The sequence below is a fragment of the Pocillopora damicornis genome, chromosome 3 (genome assembly GCF_964200805.1).
Source record: "Pocillopora damicornis chromosome 3, jaPocDami1.2, whole genome shotgun sequence".
Lineage (NCBI taxonomy): Eukaryota > Metazoa > Cnidaria > Anthozoa > Scleractinia > Pocilloporidae > Pocillopora > Pocillopora damicornis.
Genome location: NC_142672.1, coordinates 15,097,228 through 15,108,699, shown reverse-complemented (window position 1 = coordinate 15,108,699; position 11,472 = coordinate 15,097,228). Strand labels below are relative to the sequence as shown.

Below are 11,472 nucleotides of genomic sequence, written 5' to 3'. Positions count from 1 at the left end.
CTTAAAAAAACGCTTTTTGGGTATGTCCTGCAGTTCCTAGTCTCCTTCGCAGCTATTCGTCAGGATGTCACACAATACTTTCCCCAAAAGATGCCTTTAAGAGAGCATAGCGTGACAACCTAGAAGAAGCTACCCAGCTCTCCCTTTCAATGTATAAAATATCCATTTTTCCAGCCTTCGAAACTCAAACGCACTCCGATTGTCGCATAAATTGTCGAAAGAAATTCAGAGGCTCACATGTGACTTCTGCCCACCCGAAGAAGCCCACATTTTAACTTCAGTCCCCCTGAAAAGATTGTTGATGAAGATCACATGACTAAGGTCACACCACCGCGCTATCAGGCTAACCGTAAGGAAATTTCTGAGAACAACAAGCGAGAAAGAATTAATTGAAAAGATTGGAAAGGGCTTAATATATTATTGGAATAAGGTACGGTATGCGACAGAAAGTTACTTTTCTTACTCCCTTTAACCTCTGATATCCCGCGCATTCTATCCATGAAAGATCTTCGGGTGAAGAAAGAACTAGGGCTAGAACTCTCTCGCACTTCTTCTGAGATTCTACTGTTCTAGCTCTCGAAGAATAAGGAATGGATTTCTGCCAATCGGTAATTTGTAAGCTTAATATCTCTTAATTGCCTTGTCATAATTCGAAGACCAGTGCAGCGTTTCAACAATTTGTTGCTACTCAGCGAAACAAACAGGAAGTAGGTAATATTACAGTTTCAGGGCTTAATTGATGTGTTCCACGTTATTTTATTTTATTTTGAATAAGATCAATTAAGATAGGCTTCAGATATGGAATAGCTTTGAAGAAGGTAAGGAAACGAAACGATATTTTCTATGGAAGTGTCTTGGTCTGAGCAGGCAATAGTAGTGCATGTGTTACAGTCAAATACTTCCCGTCTTCAAATAAAGATTGCGAGCCTGTTTTTGACATTCTCTACCACAGAACTCTTATGAATTTTTCTAGGCAGCTAAATCGCAGCTTTAAAATTTTTTGGTAACCACGATTTGAGGATCAAACGTAAAATATTCCGTTCTGAGCCACTTTTTCCTCATAAACTTCATCATACTATGACGATAATGCTATAGTAAACGTTAAATTTATCTGGACTCTTCGATAAACTTATCAAATCCCGAGAAATAGATATTTAAGTAGATCTCTCTAGATGAAGTATATGACCGTTAAAATAAATAGCTGTCTTCCGTTACTTCAACCGTTTAAAAGGCCGGTCCCCGCAATATTGGGGGCTTTTTTCTTTATTGTGAGATCAAAAAGGTGGAGAACACAAAGAGAAACATCGATCTAGCTAAAACCTTTCTAACGAGTGTACCTTTCTTCCGAGTTTCCTGTACAAAACGAAAAAACCAGTGAAAATGAAACCAAACAAACCAGCAACACCACCGAGCAGAGCGCCGACAATGACACCAATGCCACCGAGAGACTACTCGACCCCTCGAAGACAGTTAGGTACAGATCGAGCTCGTTTTAATTTCTTTGATACATGTTTGTAACGATTTATCTCATTCTCGAGCTCTTTCAGACAATCTCAGGTCTTTTTTAGCCGAAAGTCTCCAACATTATTCATTGGACCATTTGGGTAACGATGCTACTCCGACGGAGTTCTGTGGATAACTTTTGCAACCGACATTTTGGACAGCATAAAATTTCCAACTCGAATTTCAAAGGCACTCCTTTGAAAACGATAATTTCTCTAGTCTTATCAGTCACGCAAATTCTAGATGAAATATAAATACTTGCTGATATTTTTGGAGGCACAGGATCTGTCTAATTAACCCTTTCAAATGGCTCTCCTCTGATATCAAAATATCCTGAGACTGTTGAACGATCTCCATCGAAAAGATTGTAATCTTAAGCTAATAGGTCACAGTCACATTTAGTATGGAAAATAGCATGGTTTCGAGGGGTATTAGGTTAAACACCGCGAGTGGTAATTCAAAATTCACCAAAATATCCGAGCCGCGAAGCGGCGAGTGATATCATGGGAGTTTTGAAATATCACGAGCCGGTGTTTATACTGAATACCCCGGAGAAACCATGTTATTTTTTGTTTATGCTACAAATAAAATCAACTCAAAAGGATTCCTTCGTACATGATGTACTCCACTCGTCTTTATTGAATGGAAAATCTTCGAGCTTTCCCTCCGGGTGCTTTACGGCTGTTAAAACAAGATTTTCGAAAGAAGACCTTAGTTACTCTCAATGATAAGAGGCTGTGATCAAGTTTAATCTCCTTGATTCTTAAAGTTGCCTTGCAGGACTAAATATGAGTTATTGGCCCCAGGAGCTCAACTTTGGATTATGTTATGCAACAACAGGAGTACGGAAGCGTTCTTTTATTGTGCCCTAGGCGCCCAAGTAAATGTCAGATCAAGCATTCTGGGTGCTTTAAAAGGCGCAAAGGAAGCGCAACGGGAGTTTCTCATATTAATGGAATATTTCATAAGACAACCGGACATCTCGTGGAGCGTTCAGTTGGCTATTGTCGAGGCGAAAGTCAGACTTGATCTTGCAATCTCGCTGACAAAGCTTCTCAATCGGATAACGACTATTGCTCGAGAGAAAAGTCATGTTAAGCGGATGTTTGAAAACACTGATTACGCTATGAAACTCTATAATAGAGCTCTTTCGAGAAGTTCTAAGTGTCGAAACTTTGAATCAACATCGTCAGTTTTCTATAAGAACTCTTAGATTCAACTATACATCGTAACTGATCTTTCAGCTGAGATCCCCCTTTAATACATTTATACTTTTTCCTTTTCCATTTCATCGATCAGACTGTATATCACAGTACAAAGAGGTAATATGCAACCTTTGTTTCGTGTTTGTTATTTAATTTTGTTTCTGGTCATAATTGAAATAGTTTGTGCTGGATTATTGGTACTGGATGTTTTGTTATAAGCTGGACATTGCCTTCACGTAAAAACATTTGTCTATTTTAACCTGTTTAATACGCACGGCGAGTAAAAAAAGCTCTCACAAGGAATCGACGTTTATGCAGTGGGAATGCTCAATCTCGCCTCCGCGGCCTGGGTTCAACTAGCAGAACCTCCCCGGGCTATACTAAGAGGTTTTCCTCGGGTTCGCTTATTTCCTCCTTCCACAAAAATCAATGGTTTTTGACTTGCTTTCCCTTCATGTTTTGTTTTATTTGATCTATTGTTTGTTTGTTCAGAAAATCAGGATGTGTCATAATTCAAAGTCAAACTCTAATCCAGATCCTTTCAATTTTGCCAAAGTAAAAAGTGCAGCCCAGTATTATCTGTATTCTGTAATTTAAATTAACTTTTAATGAGGTTAAAGGTCTTTTCCTGAAGGATTCGTCAATGTGCAAATGCAAAACCCTAATTTTGATCACTAAGATGGAAATGATAATTTGAGACAAACGGCAATCTGTCATAGTGCTTTTGCATAACAGAAAATCAGGATGTGTCATAATTCAAAGTCAAACATTAATCCAGATCCTTTCAATTTTGCCAATACGTCCTTCTCAAATCTATCGTTCAACTCTGGGGTGAAGTATTCCTTACAGTTACCAACTACACCCTTTTGGAGAAGATTTGGACCATCTTCCTTATTTCCTAACAAGTAGCTTTGAACATTCTTCATCATTCCTTTGAAAGTGCACTGCTCAGCAATGAGCTTAAAAAAACCATCTGACAGAGGCTTGTTGAGGAAATCAAAAATTAATCGAACGTTGGGGAGAAGATCGTGGAAAATATAATCACTCATTTATTATTAGCAACCTATCTACTGACACAGATTCATAGTATTTCATGATTTAATTATAAGTAGTTATCTCTTTTTCACAGGCGAATTATAGTGACTAGGGTTACTAAAATTCTCTCCAAAAGACTCATCGTGCAATCATACTAACAACCCTTCCTTGCTATCAAGATAGCCTGCAGTTTATACACATATTAAGTACTTTAATATGAGTGTGAGAGGTAAACTTAATTTGAATGCACATACCTTTTGAAAGCCTTCATATTTAAGAAATATAACATCGGAATCATGTCTGTGCTCCCACCATCCAAGAACACGATCATTCCAGTGTTTCCACATGGCTAAGTAATGATTTAAAAATAAAAGACAGGTAATTGACACTGAAGGTAAATTTCACTAAATAATGTTTCCTCTTTAGTTTAGCCAAACTTTATATTTCCTATTTACCCTTCACTTGTGGGAGATGTACTGGCCTTATTACCGATACTAGTGCTCTGGACCCAGCCGGCATTGAGAAGGAAACGTTCAATACCAGGCTAGGTCATTATGTCGTGTTCTTAGGCACGACACCTTTGAAGAACCTCTTTCCACACCAGGGTATATATGAGTTCTGTCCAACTATTAGTGGGAAATTGCGAAATGGTGGAAGGAGAAGGAATGCCCCGGGAGCTTGTCCCTCACAGAAGCAGAGATGACATAACAGTGAAAGTGCTTGCCTCTCACTAGTGGTTTGATTCCTGAAGTCAACGTCACAGTTAGGTTAATTCTTGGCCCTGTTCCTCGGGTTTTTCTCTACAATACCCCACCCAATCGAAAAACAACGCTGTTCTCCCAAAGCATTGCCGAGCTGCGTTTTTACTGGCTTCTTCATTTTCAAGCCCTGAGTTCTGTAGTTAGACAAAACAGTGAAATATCTGCTTAATCTTAAATAAATTGTAAACATTCCAGGCTGCTGTCTTTGAAAGCCTATTAATAAAAAATTGATAACCAAGGCATGGGTACTTTTGCTTTTCTCGTTAATAACCACATTAAGGTTAAAATAATAAACTAGCATGCCAGTAATAACGGCTGGCAGAAGAAGTATTATTTATTTTTACTAAACATTAGGTTTTACAATACGGTAATCAGGTTTTCATTACCAGCAAAGGTATTATTAATAGTTTATTTCATTACTTTTGCCCTCCGTAAAAAGCTTCACGTTACATTTCCATATCCAAAGATTTTTGTAAATTTGTAGCTTGAGACTACCGTATCTTTGGGATTATGAGCAATGTGAATATATTTGCAGCTTGTGCTGTTGTTCTTAGCTTTAAGGATGGCTTCATAAAAGAAGTGGGTCTTTAGGAGACGAGTGCTTGGTAAAGTTTTAATGTCAGGCTGAGTTGAATTTGGGTCAGCTGCCTCTTCCACAGATGGAATGCGATCTTCAATGTTACCACTATTGATTTCTCTATTGTGATAAATCTGCCTGTCAATTTCTTCGACTCAAGTAGTCCCTTGAACGAATACATAAAAACAAAAATATTAACTCTATTTTCCTCATTACTTTTCAGTAGTTTAAGGTTACAAAGAAAAGTGATTAAGCAACCTGCTGAAAGCTGCATGGCTAGGATTTATACAATTTTAGATTACAATTTTAAGTAGCCTCCAAGCAGGCCCTTAGCTCTTATTAGCGCGACAAGGCACGCCTTTCCCCGCCTCCGGGAAAATTTAAGACGCGCCGGGGAGAGGAGAGGTCAGGCATTATCATCACTGCTAGACCCCATTGCTGACCTCTTGCCATCTCATGTTGCTCGAGGCGCCACACCCCCGCGGGCGAAGGGACGCTCGTGACGAAGGTTGATGGAAGAAACACTGACCCCCTGTCCTTCGACTATCCCGATGGACTGCCCAAATGGACTACATGATATGTATTACGTGGGATAATCTTACCAAGTCCTATTTCAAATGAGTTCTGATGAAAGCACTTCATTTCTTTAAACAACTAAGGTCTCAATACAACCGAATTTTTTTCGTTATAGGTAATCGTTTCGCTTAAAAGTCAAACCTCGCCTTCGAGTCAATGCGGGGAATGACAATATCGTGCTATCGAAACAAATAAAACCACGATTTTTATTATGTACAAAGACTACATGAATGAAAACAACGGAGGTGATCCCTATTGGGTGCACTACCTAAATAAAATATAAATAAGCTGTAATAAAATAGATTTGTAAGAACTAGCGAATGTTTAACTTAATTTACAAAACGTTCTTGATTTTTATCGAAAACTTGATGTTCGAACCCTGCTCTTCAACTATCCCTTTAGGAAGTGCATTCCACAGTTTGGTAATTATGACGAGTATTACGAGTGAAAAAAATTAACTTTTAGCGTCAGTATCTTACTTTATTTTTTCAGCTCTATTATATACACAAAGTGTATTGCTTCGGCCTTAAGCTTCAACTCGGTCACGCTTTTGGTTGTTGTAAAATACATGTAATGTTGAATCTGTAAAAAGGATCTCAATTGGGTGATGGTCAAATTACCGTTTACGGTTAACTTCTTCCCGTTGAAGTTAGAACAAAAATATTTTTAGCTAATTATTTAAGCGAATTACGTTTAAAATTTGTAACTAGAGGCTCCTTCACCCTAATTGTAGAGTGGCCATTTGTCTCAGTTTTTTAACGGGATTTACATCCAACACGTGTTCATCGATAAATAGCCAAAGATTTATGAGACATCTGGAATAAGGTCATGAAAATTAGTGGGAGATTTGGTGCGAACAGAGATAAAAACAATCCTAAAGCCTGGATCCCTGCAATAAAAAAATCTCTGTAATAGCAATGTGCTTAATTTTTGGCGCTGAGATACACTTGGAGTCTTCTGAAAGTTATAATCCAAAGTCGAGATCCTACCATCCTACCACCAGATCAAACCATATTTGTATGAAAAAGATCCCTCCTGACGCTATTTTTTGACAACGTGTTACTGAAAAGCCCAATAATGATATTATCTATTAGAGGCCTTCATTCGCAAATGGTCTTACGTCTTGGCCGCTACGTTCCCAAGGATAAGTCACCGAAAGTTCGACAAATCTGGAAAATCGATGCTTCGCCATCGCTTTTCTACCAGAATATATCTATTCATTCTTTTCCTTCTAATATCTAACGACATTCAGCTGAACCCTGGGCCTCTCAATTCCTTGAATCTCAAATCATGTAGTCTAAATGCCCGTAGTATTGTTAACAAGAGGATTGAGTTGCAAGCTATGGCCGTTACAAAGGAATTAGACATCATCGCTATAACCGAAACATGGATGAACCCTGATATAACGGATTCAGAAGTCCTGTCAGCTGATTATAGTATCTACCGAAGAAATCGCCTTGGAAAAGGTGGTGGTCTTTTGTTAGCGTTAAGGGATAAAATTTGCTGTTATAGATGTTGTGACCTCGAAACGGACTGTGAAGTCCTTTGGTATGAAGTCCATTTCAATCCTGCTCAACATACTTTATTGAAGTATATTACCGCTCTCCTAGCAGTGATATGGCCTACCTAACTTGACTGGTCCAATCGCTACAAAAATTTCCACCATCATCTAATATCCTTTTGCTCGGGGATGTTAATCTACCGAATGTTAACTGGAACCTTGTAGCTCCATGGCAGCCGGATACTATCAGCGATTTCTTCTGCGAGTCTGTTATAAATTGTTTTGGCCTCCCACGACTTGTGAATAAACCTACCAGAGGAGACGCTTCATTGGATTTAATTTTAACCAACACTCCTGCTCATTTGGCTAATGTCGAGATAGACTGTGGCCTTATTTCCCGTCCACATCAAGCTCCAAAGATCGTTTACGATTACAAAAATACCTTTTCACAAACGGAAAGGCTTATGGAGAACAGCTAAATCGTCTCAGCTTCAATCTGACCGGGAAAAATATAAGCAGTGCAGAAAAAAGGTCAAATCTGAAATAAAAAAGTGGTATTGGCACCATGTTCAGTCTCTTCAAAACAGTAATAATTCTAAACGTTTCTGGACTTTTATAAAATCTAGGACGAAATCACGATCTATTCCACCTGAAGTATTTCTGGAGAACCAAAAGGCTTCAAACAGCTTCGATAAAGCACAGCTATTTTCTTCTCATCGGTTTTTACAGAGAGTCCTTGTATTCCCGATAAGTTACGTGGCGATCTTCAACCCTCTACAGATCAAGTTATTTCAAGTCTACTTTTCTCTAGATCTGAGGGCGAGAAATTGCTCATTGGTTTAAACGTTACAAAAGCTCACGGTCCGAATGGAATATAAGCGCGTATGCTTCGCGAGGCTGCACTGGCTATATCAGAATCCTTGACAAATTTACTTTAACTTTTCACTCCAACCTGGCACCTTGCCTGTGGAATGGAAATCTGCTCACGTCATTCCAATTTTCAAAAAAGGCAAAATATGTCGTCAAGAATTATCGTCCTATCTCTCTTACAAGTATGCTTGTAAAGACCCTGGAAAGACTGATATACAATCGAATTTTTGGATTTATTGAAAATAATCTACTTCGTATTCATCAGTATAGCGTTCGTCCTGGCTACTACTGTACCTCTCAGTTGATACACCTTTTCTATGAATGGGCCAAAGCACTCGATAAACGCCTCTCTACCGATGTGATATTTCTGGACTTTGAAAAGGTCTTCGATTCAGTTCCTCACGACCGTCTTCTACTCAAACTAGAACACTTTGGCATTACCGGTTCTTTACTTTCCTGTCGATCCAATTTTCTCCCAGGTCGATCACATGTTGTAATCGAGGGCTTCCAATCTGCCAATCTGATTGGGCGCCTGTCATATCTGGTGTTCCACAGGGGAGCATTCTTGTGATGTGTCACAGTTCAAAGTCCAACTCAAGTCCAGATCCTTTCAATTTTGCCATTACTTCCTTCTCAAATCTCTTGTTCAACTCTGGGGTGAAGTGTTCCTTCCAGTTACCAACCACACCCTTCTGGAGAAGCTTTGGATCATCTTCCTTGCCTCGTAACAAGTAACTTTGAACATTCTTCATCATTCCTTTAAAAGTTCACTGCTCGGCAATGAGATCGGCAAGATTATCTGACAGAGGCTTCTTAAGGAAATCAGTAATGATACGAACATTGGACAGGAGATCCTGGGAAATATAATCACTCCTTCATTCTCAATCCATCTTTTAGAGCAGATAATTAGCATCTCATGATCTACTATAATTATAGTACAAACTCTCCCTTTTTCCCATATCATGCTGGCCAAACCAGTTGCAAAAAGGAGGGCAAATGAAGATGGGAATGTTCAACTTATCCTTGTTTTCGGGTTCAGGGGAACAGCTAGCTGAGGTGTGGTCAAAATATGGAACATAAAATGTATGCGATGTAAATGTGCAATAGAATTGAAATAAGGTAAAAGTGACTAAAAGTGTAACATAACCATCACAGCAGACCCCTATATTGCTCCTCTTTGAGAGGGATCAAAATGGCATGACACTGGTAAGTAACCCTTTAACTCCCATGAGTAACCAAGACAGAATTTCTTGCTACAATATTGATATGTCAACCAGATAAGTGACGAGAATAAAGAAAAATATCAATTTGGGGATAATTAGTTGATGCAATACTAAATTCTCTGAACTAACATTATAAGAATTGTATGGTTGACAGTATGGAGAATTACAAATTTGATGTGGGAGTTAAAGGGTTAAGAGAAAATGAAGCTAAACATAGGTGCATAAAATACAAGTCATTGAACAGTATGAGCAGTTAAAAAAACATCTCTCATTGAATAAGTTTTATCACTGTAGTATACGATTTTGCTTCCTTGAATCAAATGATGTATTGTTAAGCATCTTCCTTCTCATTTTTACAAGTATATTTCATTAGATAGATGACCCTTCATGTTCGATAGCTGTCAACTATTTCAAAGTGTTATTTGCCATACAAAAAAATACAAAATACAAAGTGATAATGATAATGATAAGGGATTTATATAGCGCTAAAACTATAAACAATATTCAGAAGCGCTTTACATAAGTTAAAGTTCTATACTAATTAAAATCAAAATATTCAAAGGCAGTAAACATTAGAACTATTATATTACTATTATTATAGTTAATGGCAGTGAGTTCCATAGAACAGGTGCAGCATGAGCAAAGGCCCGATCCCCAAGTGAAGAGCAGTTGGCTTTTGGAACGAACAGAATAGATTGAGCAGATGAGCGAAGAGCATGATTATTAGCTGGTTTCAGGGACAAAAGATCTTTAATGTAGGGAGGACTTTGGTTGTGTAATGACTTGTAAACAAAGAGGAGCAATTTATGCTGAACTCTGAACATTACTGGGAGCCAGTGTAGGTCGATAAGTGCAGGTGTGATATGATCAAATTCTGGAATCTGAAAAAACACTCTAGCCGCAGCATTCTGAACTTAAAGTACAGAAAAGTACAGAAAATGAATGAAAAAATATAGGGGGCCATCTTTTACAGGTGTCTCTCCATAAACGGAGAGTTAACTCCATCTACCTTCTGCGTAAAATAAGTAGGGTTTGCCACCTGTTCTCCAAAGAAGTTCTATATATAATGATTAACTCTATTGTGATTAGTAAATTATTCTACTGTTCTGCTGTATGGTCTGGTACTTACAAACAGAATACCATAGACTTCAACTTATGCAGAACTTTGCTGCCCGTATACTAACTGACACAAGGAAATACGATCATATTACACCGGCCTTCGGAGCTCCTGGCTGGATAACTATAGAGGAGCAAGTTCCATTACGTGACGTGACAAGGATGTATAAATGTGTTAACAATTTAGTACCAGCATATATTAGCTGTAAAATAGGGAAGCGATCAACTTTGCACGTTTACAATCTCTGCAACTGTGAAGATCTAAACTTGCCAAAATGCCGGACAGTAGCTGGCCAGCGAGGTTTCTTTTAAAGGGCAGCAAAAGCATGGAATAGTCTCAGTAACAACAATAGAACTGCTCGATCACTAAGATCATTTAAAAAGCATGCAAAGGCTGAATAAGCGAAGAAATAGGATATCAGTATCTTAACATATAACTATAGAATATTTAATAGAGTTAGTTATTATGATTGTTAATTTAGTAGTAGTAATTTTAAGTTATTTCTATATCAAGTACAAGTAAGTTATTATTTTATATCATCAGTCTTATTATTATATATACACACTGTAAATTAATTAATGTAACTACTAACTACCTCCACTTCCAAGATTTCATGAAATCTTATTTACGAAAAATCTTATTTACTTTAAGTAATCTTACTTATTAAATCCCACATTTACCCATGAGAAGCAAACATTTATTCAAATTGACCGCTGTTAGACGCAAAGGGTCATCTATCTTATGAAAGATACAAACAAACGTCAGTAGACACAACTCACCTGATTTGGGATAGCTTACAACGAACACATCGTCCGGTCTGGTTTGAAAACCAGTACTAATATGCGGGAATTTTTAATCCCAAGACTTCAACAGTTTTATCTGAAGTCCACTCCCCTTCACTTTCCTGAAGAACTGGAAAAGTCGACATGGCGTCACGACGCACGAAAAATGTCACTCCTATATGAACGACAAAGAGGCTCAATATTCACTTCTGAGGGCCAACGACTAAAATATGAAGAGGCTCACATTGGATCTTTGCCCTCCTGATGAACGAAATGGGAAGTAGCCCATATCATCGATGATCACATGACTGTGGTCACACCA

At 38.2% G+C, this 11,472-nt stretch overlaps 1 pseudogene; it reads right to left on the bottom strand.

Annotated features, from left to right (window-relative positions):
- Positions 1 to 3,457: 3,457 nt before the first annotated feature.
- On the bottom strand, positions 3,458 to 11,296 carry LOC149048456 (sulfotransferase 1C2-like; annotated as a pseudogene).
- Positions 11,297 to 11,472: the final 176 nt, after the last annotated feature.